Source organism: Macaca nemestrina, chromosome 7, assembly GCF_043159975.1.
Source record: "Macaca nemestrina isolate mMacNem1 chromosome 7, mMacNem.hap1, whole genome shotgun sequence".
NCBI lineage: Eukaryota > Metazoa > Chordata > Mammalia > Primates > Cercopithecidae > Macaca > Macaca nemestrina.
The window spans coordinates 8,686,614-8,709,020 of record NC_092131.1 but is presented as its reverse complement, the minus strand read 5'-3'; the positions used below and the strand labels follow the sequence as shown (position 1 = coordinate 8,709,020).

General features: G+C 45.8%; 1 long non-coding RNA gene across 6 annotated transcripts in view; it reads right to left on the bottom strand.

Annotated features, from left to right (window-relative positions):
* LOC105467438 (uncharacterized) overlaps nucleotides 1–22,407 on the bottom strand; it is a 42,182-nt gene that overhangs the window by 13,513 nt on the left and 6,262 nt on the right. For 5 of the 6 annotated variants that reach the window (XR_011625559.1, XR_011625560.1, XR_978882.2 and 2 more), the window contains exon 2: nucleotides 19,369–19,561. This is a non-coding gene — a long non-coding RNA (uncharacterized lncRNA). Of the gene's footprint in view, nucleotides 1–8,073; nucleotides 13,936–19,368; nucleotides 19,562–22,407 lie in introns of all 6 variants that reach the window. The other variant, XR_011625561.1, reaches the window with a different exon arrangement.

The following is a 22,407-nucleotide window of genomic DNA, read 5'->3' as shown; positions in this document are numbered from 1 at the left end:
CCCTGTGGGAACAATGGCTAGGCAGAGCCACTCTAGCCTCTGTGGGCCGGGCGGGCGGGTCGGCAGGTTCACACACTTCAGACGTGAGTGTAAGCGCCCTGCATAATAGGGCTTTGTCCTGACTCCTGGGAGCCAACGTCTGCAGAGCCCTGGCGGCGGAGGGCGGTGGAGGGCGGCGGCCCACGCACACAAACGGTGCCTTCCAGCTCTGGGAGGCTTGCTCCAGAGCCTGGAGACACGCGGGGCTTCCCAGGAGGAGAGGCGGTCTCAGGGCCACCTGCCAGTGCCCTCCCTGGGCTTGGAGCTAGAGGAGCACAGGGAATGTCAAATAACAGCCTTAGTCCATGACCATTTGCAAAGAGATATGTGACAGGGACCTCAAGGGAGAGGGAGACAAATGCTGTCCACTGAGCACTTTCTGTATACCAGGTTCTATGTCTATTCCTTACTTCAGCCTCCACTCTGGGGGCTGTGCTCATACAACTACTCTACAGATGGGCAGGCTGAGGCTCTGAGCAGTAAAGTAACTTGATCACAGTTGCCAAGACCCCAGGCCTCTGCCTCCAAGGCCTGTGTTCATTCCCCTTCCCAAGACCCTAGGAGCCCCACTCCCAGCCCCCACCTCCCTAAACAACAACCCACCTCTCACCTCTGCCAGAGCAGACACAGTTTGGATCCCAGCAGTACCCCAGCCCAGTCCAGACCAGACCAGGCCAGCCCAGACCAGCCCAGTGCAGACCAGACTAGACCAGCCCAGCCCAGCCCAGCCCAGCCCAGACCAGACCAGACCAGGCCAGCCCAGACCAGTCTAGTCCAGACCAGACTAGGCCAGCCCAGACCAGACCAGACCAGACCAGTCCAGCCCAGAGCAGACCAGCCCAGCTCAGCCCAGCCCAGCCCAGACCAGACCAGACCAGACCAGACCAGTCCAGCCCAGACCAGTCCAGCCCAGACCAGCCCAGCCCAGCTCAGACCCAGCCCAGCTCAGCCCTAGCCCCAGCCCAGCCCCAACCCAACCCAGCCCTGCCCAGCCCAGTCACAGCCTCAGCCCAGACCAGACCAGTCCAGATCAGCTCAGCCCCAACCCAGCCTCAGCCCTCGACCAGACCAGGCCAGATCAGACCAGACCTAGCCCAGCTTAACCCAACCCAGCTTAACCTAGCCCAGGCCAAACCAGCCCAGCCCCAGCCCAGCCTCAACCCAACCCAGCCCAACCCAGTCCAGCCCCAGCCCAGCCCCACCGTTTTACCCTCCTTCAGCCAGCGTCTTGCAGAGCATGGGAAACTTTCTACGAAACTCTGTTTTCATTGACCATTCACCTGCCAAGTGCCTATGATAATTCCTCTTCTCCTGAGATGGTGAAGGAAAAGCTTCCCAAATCCAGCCTCTCTAAGGCTCCATCCTCTCTCTTCACCAGCCACCAGCAACCACTCCCAGGGAAAAGATGCTCAGTGACTCTCCCTGCAGGTAGTGCTGATGTCTGTGACTGCCCCAAGCTGATGGGAGACAACAGAACTGGAGGCTCACCACCAGCCTCTCCTAGAGGCCCAGCCTCTGTGTCCACAGAGGCAAGGACAGGCTGAGACTTGCCCAAGGCCAGGGACACTGACAGTGGCCCAGTCCAAGGTAGCCCCATGTTCTACTGCACCATCTGTGTCAGGCATTTCTTCATACCCATGTGTGCTTGGTGGGACATCCAAAATGGAAGTGATATTTTATATAAGTCTGGGAACTGAAAATAGAGATCTTTACCAATAGCAGACTGTAGAAGACATAATGTGATTGCCACAGTACAAGGGTGGTGTGGCAACCTGAGTGTTAGAAGCAGAAAGAACTGGGCTCAAGTTACAGCTTTACCACTCTCTAGCTGTGTGACCTAGGGTGAGTTCCTTAACCTCTCTGAGCCTCTGCTATATGATCTTTATTTTGGGCAGAGTATCATGCCCACCTTGTAAGTAATTCTGTTGTGAGCATTATATGAGGGAGTGTCCCTGACACATGACAAACATTCAGTGAAGGTTTTCTATTAATATTACTTCTGACCACTTTCCTCCTCCTCATGGTTCAAGGCCCCATCTGCCACTTATTGGCTGGGGACTTATACAGATTGGTTAAGCTCTCTGAGCCTCAGTTTCTTCATCTACAGAACGAGAGTAAAATCTCCATGCCTTGGAAGAATGCAAGAACTGCCTGGGTCCAGTGGCTCATGCCTGTAATCCCAGCACTTTGGGAGGCTGAGGTGGACAGATCACCTGAGGTCAGGAGTTTGAGACCAGCCTGGCCAACGTGGTGAAACCCCGTCTCTACTAAAAATACAAAAATTAGCCAGGCATGGTGGCAAGAGCCTGTAACCCCAGCTACTCGGGAGGCTGAGGCAGGAGAATCGCTTGAACCCAGGAGGTGGAGATTACAGTGAGCTGAGATCGCGCCATTGCACTCCAGCCTGGGTAACAAGAGCAAAACTCCATCTCAAAAAAAAAAAAAGGAATGTGAGGACTAAACGGACAGTGTATGTGAATGTTCTTAGCTTGACTTAGTTTGGAAGCAAACCATACTATCTGCTTCCGATATGTTTGCTGACTTCTTTCACTCGGCAGATCAGTGTGACATTTCCAGCCCTCTAAGATAAAAATAATGACAATAATTAATGGCCCCCACTGACTGTGTGCTGTGTCTGCTCCCAGATGCAGCAATGGCACATCTCAGGAGATCCTGACTCAGGGTTAAGTAACATCCTTTGGTGGCTTGAAATTGGCCATGGTGGAAGTGTTTACACCAAAGAAATTGGCAAACACTACAAACCAGAATTTTTTCCAGGTAGCTGGTTGTTACATGCTTGCCAGCCCACCATTGCTCATGGTTATCATTTCCTTTCCCCCACAACAACTTGAGATGCCTATAAGAATCGGAACAGCACAGGCACCTTCCAGTCGGAAAGCACACAGCAGACACACCAGCCTTGGGTCTATGAGGCCCCATTTCACAGATGAGTCAATGCTTCAAGCAGAGCTGGATCCCACTTCTCAACACATTTTTGAGTCCTCCTGCAGAGCGACAGGAGGCAATTAAAATGACAGGGACCACTGAAAGGCCCCAAGAAAATATACACTGACTGCCCCAAGAAGCATGGCAACTCCTAACCTGAGCGAGGCAAGGCTGGTGCCAGCACCCAAAGGACACTACCTCGGATAGCACCCAAAACCCAATTCATTCCACCGAGAACAGCCAAGGGGACAGGCCAGTCTTCCAGAGACAGCTTATCTGCAGGAACTCTCATCTGCGTGTGCACACCAGAAATATAGAAACAGCCCTTCCCTTCAGCCAGTGGCTGTCTGCTGGCCACAGGTAGGGAAGTGCCTGCTCGGAGAAAGATGCCAACACCCAAAGCATCACTCAAGCCCCTGGAGGATACTCAGCTCCTCCTGGCCTCACCTCAGCTCCCCTTGCAGGCTCCCCGACTCTCTCTATGCTCACATCCAGCACGGATAGGTCAGGCTTCCCTGGGTTGGACGGCCTATGCTCAGAGACCCCTGGTCTTCCTCCCTGTCCTTTCCTCAGTGCACGGTTCTTGGCTTTGTATCTGAACGGCTCTCCCCCTCCTCCTTTTCTTCCTTTTTCTTTTCTTTTTCTCCTTCTCCTCCTGTTGTCTCCTCCATCCTAGTAGCTCATATTTATTGAACACTCAACTCTACAGCAGGCTCTAAGCCGAGTTTTCAAGTACCTTATGACACCTCCTCATCCCAGAACTCTAGGAGGCAGGCATTGCTATTAAGTCCCAGTTCTACAGTCTAAAGAGGTTAAATAACTTAGTTGAGGTCACTTAGCTCGTCAACAGAAGAATGACTCCAGGGCCCAAGATCCCTCAATAAAGAACCAACAATACATATTTGTCAAATGAGTGAATGTGAATGAATTTTTTTAAGCCCAGATCTGATCTTGTTCCTGCCCTGGGCAAAACCTTTCTAGGCTGCCCGGCTTTCAGACTCCAATGGCCTTCAGGCTGAAGCCCAAGCCCCACTGTGGGCCCCAGCCTGCCTGCAGCCTCCTCTCCCCCACTGTCCACATGGCACCCATGGCCCAATCAGGGCACTGTGGCAGCCTTCTAGGTCAGCCGTACTTCCTGAACTTGGCACATGGTCAGACAGAGTGTCCTCCCTCCACCCACCTCCGCACCCTAGCAAACTCCAGCTCAGTCCTTCCCTCCTGCCTGCATATGGCTTCCCATAAAGGCACCTTGGATCTTCCTGAGCAGATTCAGCCACTACTTCTCTTCTTCCAAGGTACCTCGCTCCCACTCCTTTGCAGCAGTCCATGGACTTCCTGCCTCCCCACTGGGCCTGGGAGTCTTTATGTCATGGGCTGAATTGCGTCCCCAAAAATTCATATGGAAAGTCTTACCCCAGCACCTCAGATTGCGACCTTCTTTGGAGACAGAGTCTTCACAGAGGTAATAATTAAAAAGAAGGAATTAAGGTGGGCCCTAATCCAGTATGACTGGTGTCCTTATAAGGAGGAGAAACTTGGGGACAGACACACACAGAGAGAAAGCCACATGAGGATGGGGACTGCCATCTACAAGCCACAGAGAGAGGCCTGGAACAGATTCTACCTCACAGCCTCGGAAGGAACCAACCCTGCTGACACCTTGATCTTGGACTTCCAGCCTCCAGACTGTGAGAAATAAATATCTCTTGTTGCAGCCCCAGTTTATGGTACTAGGTCATGGCAGCCCAAGGAACTTACACACCCAGAAACCCAAACTTGCCTGTCACCTTTGTGTACACCCTGCTCAGGGCTGCAACTACTGAACAAACCAAAGGGTGAATAAACCTGGGAATACCACGTACTGAGGGCAGACTAATTGCTAATGAATTTTTAAACCAACTCAATCTGACCATTGAGGTGTTTTCCCTCTGCTGGCCAGCAATTTTGGAATAATACACCCTGGCAAAGAAAAGTGGGATGTGAAGCAGGGAGCTTAACTCAATCTAATCCAAGAGCAATTATTGAGCACCTACTATATACCTAAAACAGGCTGCCTGGGGTCCAAAATGCTTCACCACAATAAAAGTCCTTTCAGTATGTGCTGACACACACACCATTCATATAAACAACTTTCAGTCTCAAGTACTTCCTTTCCTACATGTTTCTTAAACTTTTGAGGTGTTTGTTTGTTTGTTTGTTTGTTTGAGACGGAGTTTCGCTTTTGTTGGCCAGGCTGGAGTGCAGTGGCATGATCTTGGTTCACTGCAACCTCTGCCTCCTGGGTTCAAGCGAGTCTCCTGCCTCAGCCTCCCAAGTAGCTGGGACTATAGGAGTGCGCCACCACGCCCAGCTAATTTTTCGTATTTTTAGTAGAGATGGGGTTTCACCATGTTGGTCAGGCTGCTCTAGGACTCCTGACCTCAAGTGATCCGCCCACCCCAGCCTCCCAAAATGCTGGGATTACAGGTGTCAGCCACTGCACCTGGCCAACTTTTATTGTGCTAGTTTTTCATCTAACCTAACCAAGCTTTGAACTCACTGGGCACACTGAGCCATGTTAAGTTTAAAAGGCCAATGATGTTTCACGACATTCCATAAAGCACATCTCGATTCTTTCTTTTTTCAACTTGACAACCTCAGGAGTTTCCAAACTGCACTCTCAAAAAAATATTTTGGTTCATTTTGGGGAGATAAATAGGAGTTGACATTTCCTCACCAGCTCAAGTTCGTTCGCTGTTACACACTGGGGGCTGAGCACACAGAGCAAAGGAAACCACCAAGAACAGGAATCAAGACCAACCTCCCAGGGCCCCCGGTGTGCCAGGGCCTGCACCAGGCACCGAGCGGAGGACAGTGAGTACAGCCAAGCCCTTGTCCTGTATCTGCCTGGACCCTGCCCATGTCTCCACGTAGCCTCTAAGTGCCGGGCAGTGAGGGTGGCACAGGGACGATCAGGGCCAAGCGCCTGGGATGAGCTTAGCCACGATGTGCTGCCAGAATCACCAGACCTAACCTCACACGACAGCATCGGTCAGGAGGCGATCAGGAAGGTTCAGTGTTGGGAAGGCCAGGACTTGTTGGATAGGAAGGCAGGAGGTCACAACCTGGGAGAGCAGAGAAGCTGAATTTGTATATTTCCATACACCCACTGTACTGCAGTCTATGGCGTGCACGTTGTCTGCTTGGACTGTAAACCACTGCATTTGAGAACTCTGCTTGCATCTTGTCCCCACCCAGTGCCTGCACGAGGTACGCACTCAACGAATGTTGGCCAGAGGAAACTATTTATAACCCATGTCACTGCACAGCAGTTAGGATGGGTGTCTGAGTTCACCCTGAGCTCCTGGGGCTTTTCCTTTCTCAACTCAGCACCCCCCGATGAACGTCCCCATGAACGTACCCTGAAATGGAGCAATTGCCCAAGGCCAAGCAGCTGATCAGGGGAGGCGAGGAGAGAACCCAGTTCTGTCTAACCCCTCTGGACTCTGCCCACTGCACCAGGCTCCATCACTCACGAGACGAGACGATAACAGCAAGGCCTGAGATGGGCCGCTTCCCACAAACCAGGCGCTTGATGTTCGTTATTGTGTTTCATCTCCATCAACCTCTGCCCTTGGAGGGACATGCCATATGACTCCCATTTGACAGATGAGGACACCGAGGCACCAAGAGGATGGAGAGCCTGTCTGGAGGCATGCAGGTAATAAGCAACCAGGCCAAGACTCCTGCCCGTGACTCTGGCCTGCTCTTCAACCCTCACAGCAGCACTTCCTCCCTGTGTTGTGAGCTTTGGGGAGCCCACATCCCTATCACTAAGGGAGAACAGGGACTCACGAGGCTAAGGAAGGCAGCTGCCAGCCAGGAGAACATGGAATGGGAGGTTCCCACAGCAGGGAGGCTGGGAGAGGGCAGTGGGGGTGGATGGTGCCTTGTCAAGAAGCCAGATGCACTTTGGGGAAAAGCCATTCGGATGCAGAGACCAGAACCTGTTTGAAGAGCACCAAGGACAAAGGCAGCTTTCATCTGACCTCCAGCTAAGGCCCACAGTTGGAGTTTGAGAAGGAAAAACAAACACCTCCCACTCACACCCATCAAAAGGTGAAGGGAGCCTCCTGCACCCTGGCCTAGCCCAGAGGGAGCAGGCATTGGAGACGAGTCCAAACCCAGCTCCTGTCACCTGTGAGCTGTGTGACCCAAAGAAAGTTATGTAACCTTTCTGAGCGTCTAATGTCCTCTGCAAAGCATGAAGATGAAAATCCTTTCCAAGGATCATGTGTGTCTTAAAAACATTTTTGAGGCCGGGCGCGGTGGCTCATGCCTGTAATCCCAGCACTTTAGGAGGCCAAGGCAGGAGGATCACTTGAGGTCAGGAGTGCAAGCCAAGCCTGGCCAACATGGTGAAACCCTGTCTCTATCAAACAAATACAAAAATAAGCCTGGCGTGGTGACATGCACCTGTAGTCCCAGCTACTTGGGGAGACTGAGGTGGGAGGATTGCTTAAACCTGGAGGCAGGGAGGTGCAATGAGCCGAGATCATGCCACGGTACTCTAGCCTGGGTGACAGAGTGAGAGTCTGTCTCAAAAAAATAAAAATAAAATAAAATAAAAACATTTTCTCCCACAGTGCTTGACACTAGGTAGGAAAAGCAGATCCACTTTCACCACCTTTTCTCAGAAAGAGGGCAAGGCCTTCAACAAAGTTCTTTTCCACCCAGGCTCCCAGCAAACGTGGCTGAGCTGAGTTAATGGGGAGGAGGCTGAAACAGGCAACACCAGTCAGGGTTTCCTCAGTCCCCAGGAAGCTCCACAATGCCCAACTCGGGGCTTGCCTTTGGTCTGAACCAGGAGGGAAAGAAGCCTCATCTCAATCCCATACTTCATAGGGAACCCTTTACCTCCCTCGTCTCTGAGAGCCCCCATGACAACACTCCAAAGACACATTGCTCTCCCCGTTTCACAGATGAGGAAATTGAGGCCCAGATTATGGAAATCACTCAGTCAAAGTCACAACCACGGATGCTTCAGGATTCACATCCAATGCAGCAGAAACCCGACACCCAGCCACGCACCCAGGAACCATGTCAGACCTGTGCCCAACCTGACTTGCCAGTGCTGGAAACGAGACGCACTCCTCGGCTGGAAATGAGACGCACTCCTCGGCTGGAAACAGGCAAGAGCCGAATCCAGCCGTGCCAGTCAATGAGAGGAACATATGCATTTCAAGGATGGAACAGTTGTATGCTCTTTTTTACCCAAACTTAATATTTTGCATGTTCCTCTCTCAAACACCACAAGCTTTCCTGTGGCCATGTTGCGCAAGTCCCAGAGATATTTTCTGTCTTATGTTTTACCCCACACAGCGGCTGTCTTCTGAGAAAGGAAATCGACCAAGGGACAAAATCTTGTAAATATTCCAGCCATTCACTTATCCCGCATAATTACCCTGCAAAGAACAACATTTGGGCCTCAATTCACAGGCAGATAGCTGCATTATGCAATTAGCCAACATGCCATTAGCGGAGTTTGCAATGTGCGTGAGCTGATGGGCACCACAGGCTTCCAGGAGACCCCGTGTACCGGGAAGAGGCCCGGCAAAGTGGAACCTTCCCCAGGGAAGGTGCCTGGAGGAAGGTCATACAGAAAAGTGGGGGTGAGCTCCTAAAATTTTGCAATTCATCTTCTTCCCTCCAACCAATCCACCTTCACACGGGCCCACCTTCAACATTTCTCCCCTGAGCTATTGTGACAGCCTCCTACTTGGCTTCCCTGCCTCCATCCTTCACCCAGCAGTCAGTGACAGCTTTCTAAAATCCGTGTCACTTCTCTAACTCAGTACCACCCCACCACCTTCAGGGGACAGCCAAGCATGGCATAGAATTCATGATCTGCAATCCCTCCAGACTCTTGTTTTGACACACCCAAGTACTCACTCACCTTTCTACAAACACAGGCATGCACACGCACACGTTCACAAATGCTGGGATACCCATCTCTCCCTTTTCCCACTCTCCCATCTGTTGGACAAGTAGCTGCTGACCCTGCAAGTCTCAGATCAAGAATCACATCTTCACGGAGGCTGCTCTTATCCCTCCCTCCACCTCCAGTCTGGAACTCATACCATCTAGGGCTAGAATCCTACGGAAGCTGCTTTCTCTACAGAGAAGATGACTCTGTATTGCAAAAGAGTATGAGTAACCATTAACAGACTTGTGATTTCCTCCAATTTGTACAAGAAGTCATTTCTTTACCATGGTGTTCCAAGTGGTGGGATTACCGATTTTTAAACCCATTGCCAAATAGTGCTAATTTCCACTGCCAAAGACAATGTTAAACAAGCGCACCTAATTCTTAATGTCATTATCAGTGCTGGAAATTACCATTATTTTCAAGTTTGCTAATTTAGTAGATAAAACATCAGGCATCATTTTAGTTTGCATTTGATACCTAGTGAGGTTGACCGTTTTTTTAATGTGGTTGAGGATTGCATCCCACCTTGTTACAATGATCTATTGAAATTATTTACTATTAGAATCTAGTGGTTTTCTTGATAATCTGCAGGAGCCCATTGTGCAAACCAGGGAGGGACACAAAGATTCTCCTCAACATTATTTGTAATAGCAATACAGGTGGACTCTTCATAAGGGAATAGTTCAAACATTCAGAGAGCAACACTTCTGTAGAACATTAGGCAGCAATAGAAATGCTAAGGATAAAGACTTCAGACCATGGCAAATGCTTACTGTGTGGAGGGAAGGCAAAAGCAATATAAGATTGCTTCGATATCCTGATTATAGCTGTGCAAAATGCACTATGTGCTGGGTCCCAGAGAAGCAAGGATGAGCAAGTGTCCCTTCCACTGAAGAGCTTGCAGTCCAGCTCAGGGAGAGAAATATAGCAGCAGACTGTTTTGGTGCAATGTGAAAAATGTTTCCATAGAAGGGGATGCAGCAGGTAGTGGGAGCTCAAGGCATAAAGCCATAGGAAGGCTTCTTGGAGGCAATGATGTCCGAGCTGAACCTTGAAGGACTGAGTGATTGGTCCTGCTGACGGAGTTGGCATCTGCTGGACTTGGAGCCCCAAGCAACTGGTATTCAAGTATCGCTGACTGGTCCTCCACCTGCAGGCTGGGCCTCCTACTCTTGGCAACCCATCAATTCAAAACTAAAGCAATGTTATGTGCATGGTCCTATATGTTCCTCAACAACTCTCTGAGGGAGGTATATTACAGCTTATTCCACAGCAGGAGGAAGCAAAGACTAAGGAGGCTAGATCTCTTGTGTTGAGTCATACCAGCTCCAAAAACACAACCGAAAAACTCCAGAGCTCATGCACATAACCCCTGTGCCAATGTTTCTGGAACCTCCTGCACCAGAATCATGTGGAATGACTGATAAAAATCAGGATCCCAAGACCCTCTCTAAAGAGACTGAATTTAAACTTCTGGGGATGTGGTAAAGGCATCTGGATTTTTTTAAGCATGCTTTCTAGATTATCTATGCAGACACTGAAGCTTGAGAACCAATGAAGGGCATGCCACTTACTGACATATTCTCAAGAGCGTTTTTACCTGTCTGGTTCAAGCACTCACTTTCCATGGCCCAGCCTCCATGCCTGCTGTCATCATTGCTTGCTGCTTAGGACAAGGTGCATGTGAGATATTCCTAAGAACCAACCAGGCCCTCAGCTGGGGTCCTCCCTCTTCCAAGAATACTTGACCCTCCAGCTGACTGAGCTCATCATCGTGTTCAGAGCTAAAGTGCAACCCGTCTTCCTTCTCATTTCTATTTGATACTGGCAGCAATGAGACATCTCCTCTGCTAACTTAATTATGTCCATCATCACTAAAAGAAATTCACTGAGCTTCATCAAGCCTGGCAAGTTAGGGAGATGCCTGCGTCTCAGACACCGACATTAGCAACAGAAACAGATGCTGGAGGCAGACAGAGGAGGGGAGGTGGCGGCTGTCAGAGGTCAAAGGCTCCAGTACTTGACGTCATCAGCCAGGATTGCGGAAAAAACTTGGAGTCGGGAAAACCCAGGCCTACGTCCTGTCTGCCTTTTGCAAGCCGTGTGACCTTGTTCTTGCCCTTCACCTCTCTGCCTCTCAGTTTCCTTATCTGTTAAATGGGCATAGTAACAATGGCTCACAGGATGATTGTGAGGGTCATTTGAGCAGATGTGTAAGGCATGAACTAGAAATATAAGCTGATTCTAAGTGAGCCACTTAATGGCAAGGATGGGACTTATTTTGCACTGAAGAGTAGGTTTTTTTGTGGGAATGGGAAAACTGCAAAGTTTTTTTTTAAGGTTATTTGCAAATATAAATGTACTTTCTTTAAAGGTCTATTAAAAAGTGGTAAAATACTAAGAGAAAGGAGGCGACAGGGCATTTCCTGACCAAGCTGAGCTACTTGGGGTGGCCTGCAGGTGGGGACTGTCTGGCTCCTTCCTCTCCCTGCACTCGCCCTTGCCCACACCTCCTGGCACTTCATCTCATACTTAAACACCCACCACATGAGGCCTCCCCTCGACCACCTGCACGCTTTTCCTGCTGGCTGTTGGTCTTCCCATGAAGAGCCATGTCCTCACTCGGGACCCCCTCCAGGCCCTGCTCAAATCCCTCTTTCATTGGCCTGGCCCTCCCAGATGACCCACAGAACAGCATCCCTGCACCTGCAATCTTCCCCTTGCATGGATCACCATCCCTCACCATCTGACCAGCACCATCCCTCACCATCTGACCAGTTTACTCAGCTGTGCTCAGCTGCTGCCCCCAAGTACCCAGACTGCCTACTTGTTCACATCTCAGCACCTGGAAAGCTTCCTGGTCACTCAATAAATAATCAATACCATCTAATTAATGACTCAGTTATGTGGGTTCTGTGCCAGTTAATTCATACATCCAGCCAGAGAGATAGGGGCTATTGTTCCCATTTTATAGATAATGGAAATGAAGCTCGGAGGAAATGAGCGACTGGCCAAGGTCTCACAGCCAGTAAGTAAGGGTGTAAGTAATAGGAATTCAAATTCAGGTCCATCTGAATCCCATCCACAAACCCAGCACTTTGCCTCAAGGCTCCAAAGGGCAAGTAGATAACGAAGGGGCTAAGTGGCTGAGAACATACTGGACTGATCAGAAAACCAGTGCGACACACTGCACAGCCATATGATAGGCCCATCCAGATCCAAACCACGGCTAATGAACCCCTGACTCTCCAGCCTCACCACCCACAGCAGCAGCCCCTTTCCCAGGGCTGTCGGCTGTGAGAAACCTAGAGTACTCCGCAGTCCCCAGGGAAGCGCTCAGTGAAGCCATCTGGGCCCACTTGTCATGGGAGCAGTAGAAAAGACCTCTCTGCAAGGGTTCCAGGAAACTCACTGCTCCCCACCCAGGGTTCAGGGAAGGCAGGAGGGGAGCAAACCTTTGCTGATAATATTCTCCGCCCAGGCTCACACTGGCCCTTCTCCACCATCCCTCTTCTCACCCTCAGGACAGCTGTGCACGACGGAGGCAATCAGGGCCATGCAGACTGGGCCTGTGACACCTCTGGGGAAACGGTTCACATACACCATGCGATGAGAGGCTTTACTTACAGTCGTGCAACCTGGTAACCCAGGGCATCATCCCATTTTAGAGAAATGAAAACAGAGGCTCAGAGACAGGACCTGACTTATGTAAGTTTCCCCAGTTAATGAAAAACCAAACTGGGATCCAAACCCATTATCTGATCCGAAAATCCACACTCAGCCCATCCACCACGACACCTACACTCTCGAGCTCATGCATGTTAATTCATTTTGTCTTTGCTATGACCCAGGAAGAGAGGTATTAGAAATTAGCAAACTCCTCAATCGGCCCAAATCAAAGGGCTGTGATAAGGGATCACCTCCTATGTGATTTCAATCTAAAAAATCCACAGTGTTTCATTATAAACATAATCATCTTAAATAAGAGGTAAGTCTTGCTGCAGGAAAGTCACTGATAAACACTACACAAACCAGCAACAGCCCACCAGACACACCAGGAAAGCAAAAAGGAAAAATACCTGACGTATCCCCCTACTTTTACCCCCTCTTCAATCAGTCCTGATGGACAGAACCCACCAAAACATGGTCAGCTTCTCTCATAGCTGGGAAGTAGTAGAATCAGAATCAAAATCCAAGCTACTCTAACTCCAGAATTCAAACATTTTCCCCTATACTTCACTGCCTGTTAACATTATTTCATTCATTCTTACAGCAACCCAAACACCAATTATTATCCTTATGGTGGCAGACTATATTTTCCAGAAAGAGCCACATCCCATCCCAGAGCCTTACCATGTCCCCAGCAAGAGCTGCAGCCTGTGTGTCCTCTCCTTGAGCCTGGATGGGCCTCAGTGAGTGTGTTTAACAACAGATGACCCAGTGACCACGCTGTGAAGAAGCCCAGGGCACACGAGGAGGCTGCGAGTAGATGTCCCTGCTGACAATCCCTTCTGAAATCTCAACCAACAGCCAGCAGCCAGCACCAGATACATGAGTGTGGAAGCTCCAGGTAACTCCAGCCCAGCCACCATCTGACTGCAACCCCATGAGAGGTCCTGCCTAAGAACTGCCCAGCTGATCCCAGAACCAGGAGAGATTACAATAATAAATGAGTATTGATGGTTTATACCACCAAGTATGAGGTGGCTTGCTACACAGCAATACAAAACCAGAGGCTCACCTTTAAAATGAGTAGCTGTGGCTCAAGGTTATGAAGTGACCTGTCCAAAGGTGAAAGGCAAAAAGCCAAATCTCCAGGCTAACCATGTCTGACACTGGGATGCTCTCCAGGAGCAGGAGGAAGGATGGGGAGGCCATTACTTTGCCACTTCATTCATTGCATGTGTTCCCTTTGGCTTGTTAAACCACGAGGCCTTCTTTTACTCAGGAAAATAAAGGAAGGATGTTTGCCGGTGTCGTTTCTGCGTGGGGAGATGAATATAATATAATCCTGGTCTGTAATGACTATTCACATAAAAATCATGTTTTCTTTACAGAGAGCCTCTCTCCCTTTTTCTCTCCCTCAAATCAATCCAAACTGCAAGAACTATGAAAAGTACAGCCTTCAAGATGATCTTCAATCTGTCAGATTTGCAGTCCTTCATTATAAGCACAATCATCATAAATGAAAGATAAGGCTTGGTGCAGCACCGTTCATCATGGAAAGATGCTAACTCGCCAGCCCGTCTGTCTGTGAGAACTGCTGTTCCGTGTGGGTGAAGTGGGGGGAACGAAACCTGGAGGAGGTGGTTAAATGCCCCCATCAGCCAGGGGACGCTCGGAGGTGGAGCCCACCAGAACCGGCATGGCAGCCCAGGCTGAGCGAATTCCTTCCCACACACTTTCTGGTTCCTTCTCAAACTTCTCCAAGGCAACAGATTTTTCACTTTCTTTTAAGATTTCTTTTTTGCTCAGAGAAAGAAAGAAGTTACCGCACACCGAGTTCTTACACTCCAGGCATTGTGGGGCCACGCTGTAGACAGTGTCTCAAATGCTTTATAGCTACCCTGGGAGGGGAGCGTTATTTCGGGTAGCAGGAGTGGGGCTGCAGAGTCGAGACAGACGTGGGTTTGAATCCCCTGATACTCAGTAGCTGTGCAAACTGATGCTCAATAAATGAATGCTTGATAGAGAGAAAATAAAATATAAGGCTTGCTCTCATTTTCATCCCATCCTCTTCCCTCTCACCACCACACAACCCCATCTACAAATGCACAGAAAAGGTTTAATCCTGCATAAAGACTAGGTTCACCATTCCCAAGGTGGAGCCCAGGCAGGTCGCTGCCTTCTAAGCTTATGAATCTCACCCCAATGGCACTTCCTATCATCTGTAAGTAGAACATAACCAAGCCTCTTCCCCAGACCTGGGGGAGCTGAAGGAAGAGTCCGACCCCGAGGGGAGAGTGAGATGCACAGATCGCACCATCCTGAGAAAACTATGGGACTCAGGGACAGTGCAGGGGCTGGGGGTATTGTCACAGCAGACTAAAGGCCTCTAGAAGAGTTGGATGTGATGAGAAGTAATAGAAAATTCCAGTAGGTGGCCAGTAGTAGCCAGAATGCCGTGCACTTCCTGTCATCCAGACAGCTCTGGAGAGAACAAGGGGACCCAATGGTGCTAACCCTGCTCTCACCAAGAGCACCAGCTACTTATGGGACAGGCTGTGAATACCCACGGGCTCATCAGTCCCTTCTAATGGCATTACTAATTGCAGGCATACCTTGGAGATACTGCACTCATGGTTCTAGACCACCACAATAAAATGAATATCAGAATAAAGTGAGTCACACACATTTTTTTGGTTTCCCAGTGTGTATAAAAGTTATGTTTATACCATACTGTATTTTTAGTCCATTTTCACACTGCTGATAAACACATACCCGAGACTGGGTAATTTATTTTTTTTTTAAACAAAAACAGGTTTAATGGACTCACAGTTCCATGTGGCTGGGGAGGCCTCACAATTATGGCAGAAGGCGAAAGTCATGGCTTACACAGTGGCAGAGAGAGAATGAGAACCAAGCAAAAGGAGGTTTCCCCTTATAAAACCATCAGATCTTCTGAGATTTATTCACTACCATGAGAACATATGGGGGAAATCACCCCCATGATTCAATTATCTCCCACCAGGTCCCTTCACATGGGAATTATGGGAATTATAATTCAAGAAGAGATTTGGGTGGGAACACAACCAAACCATATCAACTGTAGTCTATTAAGTGTGTAGTAGCAGTCTGTCTGAAAAACAATATACATACCTTAATTTAAAAATACGTTATTGCTAAAAAATGCTACCAATCATCTGAACCTTCAACAAGTCCTAATCTTTTTGCTGTTGGAGGGCCTTGCCTCGGTGTTGATGGCGGCTAACTCATCAAGGTAGTGGTTGTTGAAGATTGGGGGTGGCTGTGGCAATTTCTTAAAATAAGACATTGATGAGGTTTTCCACATCAATGGACTCTTCCTTCCCAGAAAGATTTCTCTCCAGCATGCAAGCTGTTTGATAGCATTTTACCTACCACAGAACTTCTTTCAAAATTGGAGTCAACTCTGCCACTTTATCAACTACACTTCCAGAATATTCTAAATCCTTTGTTGTCATTTCAACAATGTTCAGAACATCTTCACCAGGAGTAGATTCCTTCTCAAGAAATTTTCTTTACTCATCCATAAGAAGCAACTCTTCATCCATTCAAGTTTGATCATGAGATTGCAGCAATTCAGGCTCCACTTCTAATTCTAGTTCTCTGCTACTTTCACCACATCTGCAGTTACTTCCTCCACCAAAGTCTTGAAATGCTCAAAGTAATCCACGAGGGTTGGAATCAACTTTTGTTCCAAATTCCGGTTAATGTTGATGACCTCCTCTGTGAATCATGCGTGTTCTGCATGGTGAATCCTTTCCAGAAAGTTTTCAATTGCTTTACCCAGATCCATCAAAGGAATCACTATCTATGGTAGCTTTAGCCCTACAAAATGTACTTCTTAAATAATAAGATCTGAAAGTTGAAATTACTCCTTGATCCTTGGGCTACAGAATGGATGTTGTGTTAGCAGGCATGAAAGCAACATTCATCTCCAGGTACATCTCCATCAGAGTTCTTGGGTGACCAGGTGCATTGTCAATGAGCAGTCATGTATTGAAAGAAATCTTTTTTTTTCTGAACATCAGATCTCAACAGCAGGCTTAAAATATTCACTAAACCATGCTGTAAGTGATGTGCTATCATCCGGGCTTTGTTGTCCCATTTATAGAGCACAGGCAGCATAGATTTATCATCATTTTTAAGGCCCTAGGCTTTTCAGAATGGTAAACCAGCATCAGCTTCAACTTAAAGTCACCCAGCTGCATTAGCAGTTAATAAGAGAGTCAGCCTGTCCTTTAAAGCTTTGAAGCCAGGCATTGACTTCTCCTCTCTAACTATGAAAGTCCTAGAGAGCATCTTCTTACCTAATATACAGCTGCTTCACCTACATTGAAAATCTGTTGTTAGTGTTACCACCTTCATCAATTATCCACCTAAATTATCTTCTGGATAACTTGCTGCAGCTTTGACATCAACACTTGCTGCTTCACCTTGCACTTTTATGTTATGGAGGCAGCTTATTTCTTTAAACCTCATGAAATAACCTCCACTAGCTTCAAATGTTCTTCTGCAGCCTCCTCACTTCTCTCAGCCTTCATAGAATTGAAGAAAGTTAGGATTTTGCTCTGGATCATGCTTTGACTTGGAGGAATGTTGTGGCTGGTCTTATCTATTCAAACCACTAATACTTTCTCCACATCAGCAATAAGGCTGTTTTCACTTTCTTATTATTCATGAGTACACAGGAGCAGCACTTTTAATTTCTTTCAAGAATTATTCCTTTACATTTACAACTTGGCTAATTAGTGCAAGAGGCCTAGCTTTCAACCTGTCTCAGCTTTAGACATCCTTTCTTCACTAAGCTTAATCATTTCTAGCTTTTGATTTAAAACGATAGACATGTGATCCTTCCTTTCACTTGAACACTTAGAGGCTATTGTACGGGGTATTAACTGGCCTAATTTCAATGTTGTTGTGTCTCGGAGTAAAGAGGCCCAAGGAGAGAAAGAGATAGATGGAGGAATGGCTGGTCAATGGAGCAGCCAGAGCACACCATCTTATTTGGACACACTTCGTGGTGCCCCAAAACAGTTACAGGAGTAACATTAAGATCACTGATCACAGATCGCCATTACAAATATAACAATAATGAAAAAGTGTGAAATATTGTGAGAATTACTAAAATGTGACACAGAAACACAAAGTAAGCACATGCTGTTGGAAAAATTGTGCCAATAGACTTGTTTAACGGGGGTTGCCATAAACCTTCAATCTGAAGAAAAGAAATGAAAACCGTGAAGGGCAATAAAGCAAAGTGCAAAAGAACGAGGTATGCCTATACTAAATACCGGTGACACACTGTCACTCACACATCACATCTGCACCTTAATCCAAACAACTGTCCTAAAACAAAGTTGCATTGCAGTGCTTATAACGCAGGGCCCACAAGCTCCAATTAATTTATAGGAGAATGGTTATTACTAGGGACCACTTGCTTGGAGGGTCCAAGCCCCAAGGGAAAGTGAGATGCACAGATCTCAACATCCTGAGAAAACTGTGAGGCTCAGGGACAGTGGAGGGGGTGGGAGAATTGTCAAAGTCGCTTTTTTCCAGGACCCTGATAAGGCAAACACCCATTATATATCACCACAGTCCCGGGGCAAAGGCACTCAATAAGTACTTTCCGAAAGAATGAATGAATAAATGGATGAGCCAAATGTTCCATTAGACACTACTGTATAGTTCGTATCATTTAATAAAGTGATGCTGCTCCGTACACTCACTGAGCCTCAGTTTCCCAATTTGTAAAAGAAAGACAATATGACCAACCTTATAGTGTTGTAAGGTTAAGTTATATATGTCCAACGTCTGTCCACCTATAACCATCAATATATGTTCAATCAAGTTCAGCAAATACTGAATCACCTTTAGTGTTGTTGTTAGCTACCATTTATTTAGCATCTACTAAGTGCTAGCAGCTTCCTAGGCTTCCTAACACTTATAATAGTTCTTCAAAGTAGAAAATATGATCTCCTTTATCATGCAGTATTTATGAGAGCTAAAGAAGTAAAAAGGTTAATACAGAATAATACAATAACTTCCACACTCCTAGAGAATGGCAGATCAAGTGCGCAAAGGCACTGTCGCAAATCAAAACAAGACTGTCGCAAATCAAAACAAGACTGTCGCAAATCAAAACAAGACTGTCGCAAATCAAAACAAGACTGTCCTCAATAACATGGACTTTTTGACACATCAATGGGCTTTCAAGGTATGTGGAAGTCTTCAAACTGGCCAGTCTTCCTCAAAATGTGAGCTAAATCTAAAGCTGGTTAAATATAGTTTGGCTGTGTCCCCACGCAAATCTCATATTGAATTGTTCCCATAATCCCCACATGTAGTGGGAGGGACCTGTGGGAGATAGTTGAATCATGGGGGTGGTTACCCCCATACTGCTGTTCTTGTGGTAGTGAGTGAATTCTCATGAGATCTGATGGTTTTATAAGGGGTTTTCCCCTTTTGCTTGGCACTTCTCCTGCCCACTGCCATGTAAGATGTGCCTTTCCTCTTCCTTCACCTTCCACCATGATTGTGAGGCCTCCCCAACCATATGGAACTGTGAGTTTATTAAACCTCTTTTCTTTATAAATTACCCAGTCTCAGGCATGTCTCTATTAGCAGCATGAGAACAGACTAATACAGTTGGGATAAGCTGGCAGTGTATGAAATGAAGAGGTTTGCTGGCCTTGAGGATGAGCACCAATTACCATTGCAATTTGGATCCTGAGCCTGGGACAAAGAGCAAGGTGGAGGAGTTGAGCCTGGCAGTCCTTGCAGATATGAGATGCTCAAAGGTGATGGATATGTCTTCAAGTCTTCGGTGCACCTGATTCACAGCAGAACTAGACAGAAATCTCTGGAGGAAAGCATCCCTCAATTAGGCCCTCAGGAGTAAAAAATCTGAAAATAAGATTAAAAAATAAGCAGTCAGCTCACAATGAAAAGTCACAGAAAGAGAAGATGGCAAGTATCTGTCAGTGGCAGTCAATAAATGTAACAAATAATAGATTCAAACACCTCAGGACTGCAGATATTAAATAATCCAATGCATACTATATCAATGTATGAAACGTAAAAAGAAGGTAAGAAATGCATAAAGAAAATAACATTGGAATCACAAAGATAAAAAGTAAACAAGAGACCATCAGGAATGACCAAATAGGTTTAAAAAATAACCAAAAAGAACTTCTAAAACTGAAAATTTTAATTGATTTTTTAAAAATTCAATGGATGCTTGACAAGTTGATTACACACAACTAATAATAAAATATGTGAACCCCAGGATAAGAGTCTGATCAAATTACCCAAAATACAGTATCAAGAGATAAGGAAACAGAAAATATAAAGGTAATGAAAGACATACAGAGAATAGAATAAGAAGCTCTGACATATATCCAGTCAGAGTCCTAGAAGGAGAGTGAGATATATAAGAATAGAGGTAATATTTCAAGAGATATTAGCTGAAAACTTTCTAGAACAAAGAGAAGACATATATCCAAGATTCAGAAATTACACAATATACTCCAAGTAAGAGTAAATGTTTCAGGTCCTTTCAGATGCCTATAGTGAATCTTTAAAACACCACAGGCAAAAATAAGATTTTTTTAAAGCCGCCAGACAAAAAGTAGAGACAATCTTGAAAGGAATAATCAGAAGACTGAAAACAAACTTTTCACCTCCATAAAGACAGCCAGAAGAAATGTGATGGTGCCTTCAAAGTGTGGAGATGCCAACCCAGAATTGTGTACTTCACAAAACTGTGTACCCAACAAGAGCGAAAGTAAAACAAAAATATTCAGATACGTGTGGTTGGGAGTAAACCACCACACCTCCCCTAAGGAAGGAAAGAAAATAATCACAAAAAGGTCCTTGTGAAAAGCAAGAAGAAACGGTGAGCAAATAAGCTGATAAACACGCATGAACATTAACAAAACAATAAGGTAACAATAAAGTCTAATTTATAAAGCCATGGAAAAGTCATAGAATTAAAATATTACACAACAATAACTTGTAAGTTGGAAGGGTAGTAACTTGATTTGGGATATTCTAACGTCCTTTTATTAATCAAAGGGGATTAAGATATTGCTTAGTATGTCGTTAAATTAAATATGCATGATAATGTGTCCAGGACAATCAGGAAAACAAAAGGTCAAATTTCAAAGCAGTAGAGGAGAATAAAAATTGAATAAAAATATGCAAATGAATAATTTTTAAAAACAACCTTTAATCAAGGCTTCCACCCAGGCAATAAAGAAGAAAAGAGGATATTTAAAAAGTGAAAAAAGAAAAATAACAAACTAAGGTAATAGAAACAATTAGAAATCAATCATGTAAATAAATGTAAGTGAACTAAATTAACCAATCCAAGACAAGATAATCCAGAATATTTTTTAAATTACAAGAAACACCCAGCTATATTTACTACCTAGTTTAAGAAGTAAAATATTATCAGCAAAATTGAATCATCTATCGGCCACTTCCTGATCACAAACCCATCCCCTTCTACCTGGGGGAAAAGAAATAAAACTGTATTCAGTTCAGTGTCTATTATAACTAGGCAGACCCACATTGCTACAAATGTAAATACTACTACACACACACACACACACACACACACGCTTTTTTTTTGCACATCACATTTTTGCTCAAAATTACATTCAAAAGATTTGTCCGTTCTGATACATGTAACTTTAGTTCACCAATTTTCACTGCTGTATTATTTTTATAAGAATAAAAACAAAATGCCACATAAATAATAATGCCACAATTGATTTATCCATTCTCCTGTCGGTTGGCATTGCTATTTTAGAAACTACTGCTATAAACGTTCTTATTTATAACTCCTTGTTTACATTTGCAAAAGTTTCTCTCTAAGGTAAATATTTGGGGTGTGGAATTTCTAGTTTATGGAACACAAATATCTTCAATTTTCCCAGATAAGGCCAAATCAAAAGTAGCTGTACCAGATGGCCACATTTCTTCCAATGCCAGACTAGGTAATTGGGACCAATTTCCCCACTTTAAAACCTAGAAAATCTGAATAATTTTTTTAATTCAAAAATAAAAATTAAATGCCTGAAGGCATTGGAGAGTTATCAAGACAGTGAAGAATTACAGGGCCAAAATCCAGGAAAAGAAGAAAACTCAATGAGACAAACACAGCATGAGATTTTGAAAAATTTATAACACTACAAGTGTTATAAATTTAAATATAAAATTAAAGTTCAGGGACCATCAGTTGGTGGACTTCCTAAACCACCAACACCAAAAGTGGTGTCCACTTTTTCTATTATGCTCTTTTCTCCTTTTCTTTGTTTCTGCCTTTCACAGGGAGACTGATTGAGTTTTGGTTTTTAAATGACACTAAAGGTATATACTCTAGGAGTAAAGGCAAACCAGAAATATGCTGTCCTTCAAAGGGATTAAAGTCCTGTTTGAAACTTCGCCATCCCTAATTGACTTAAGGAGATCAAGCTTTGCTAGCGCCCTGCCAGAACCAAACACTAGACTTCCCAAGAGAGGGATAAAATATGATCATCCTAGTTCTCAATTTAAATCTACAGTTTTTCCAATATTCAGTCAAAACCACACACACGAGAAGGCAAAATAACATAGCTGACAACAAAGAGAAACAATAGGGAAACTTTCCATAAGTCTTCCAGTTACGGGAGGTATCATATCCAGACTTCCAAAATAGCTAGCTTCTTATGTTCAAGGAAATAAAAGATTGAGAATTACATAGAGAA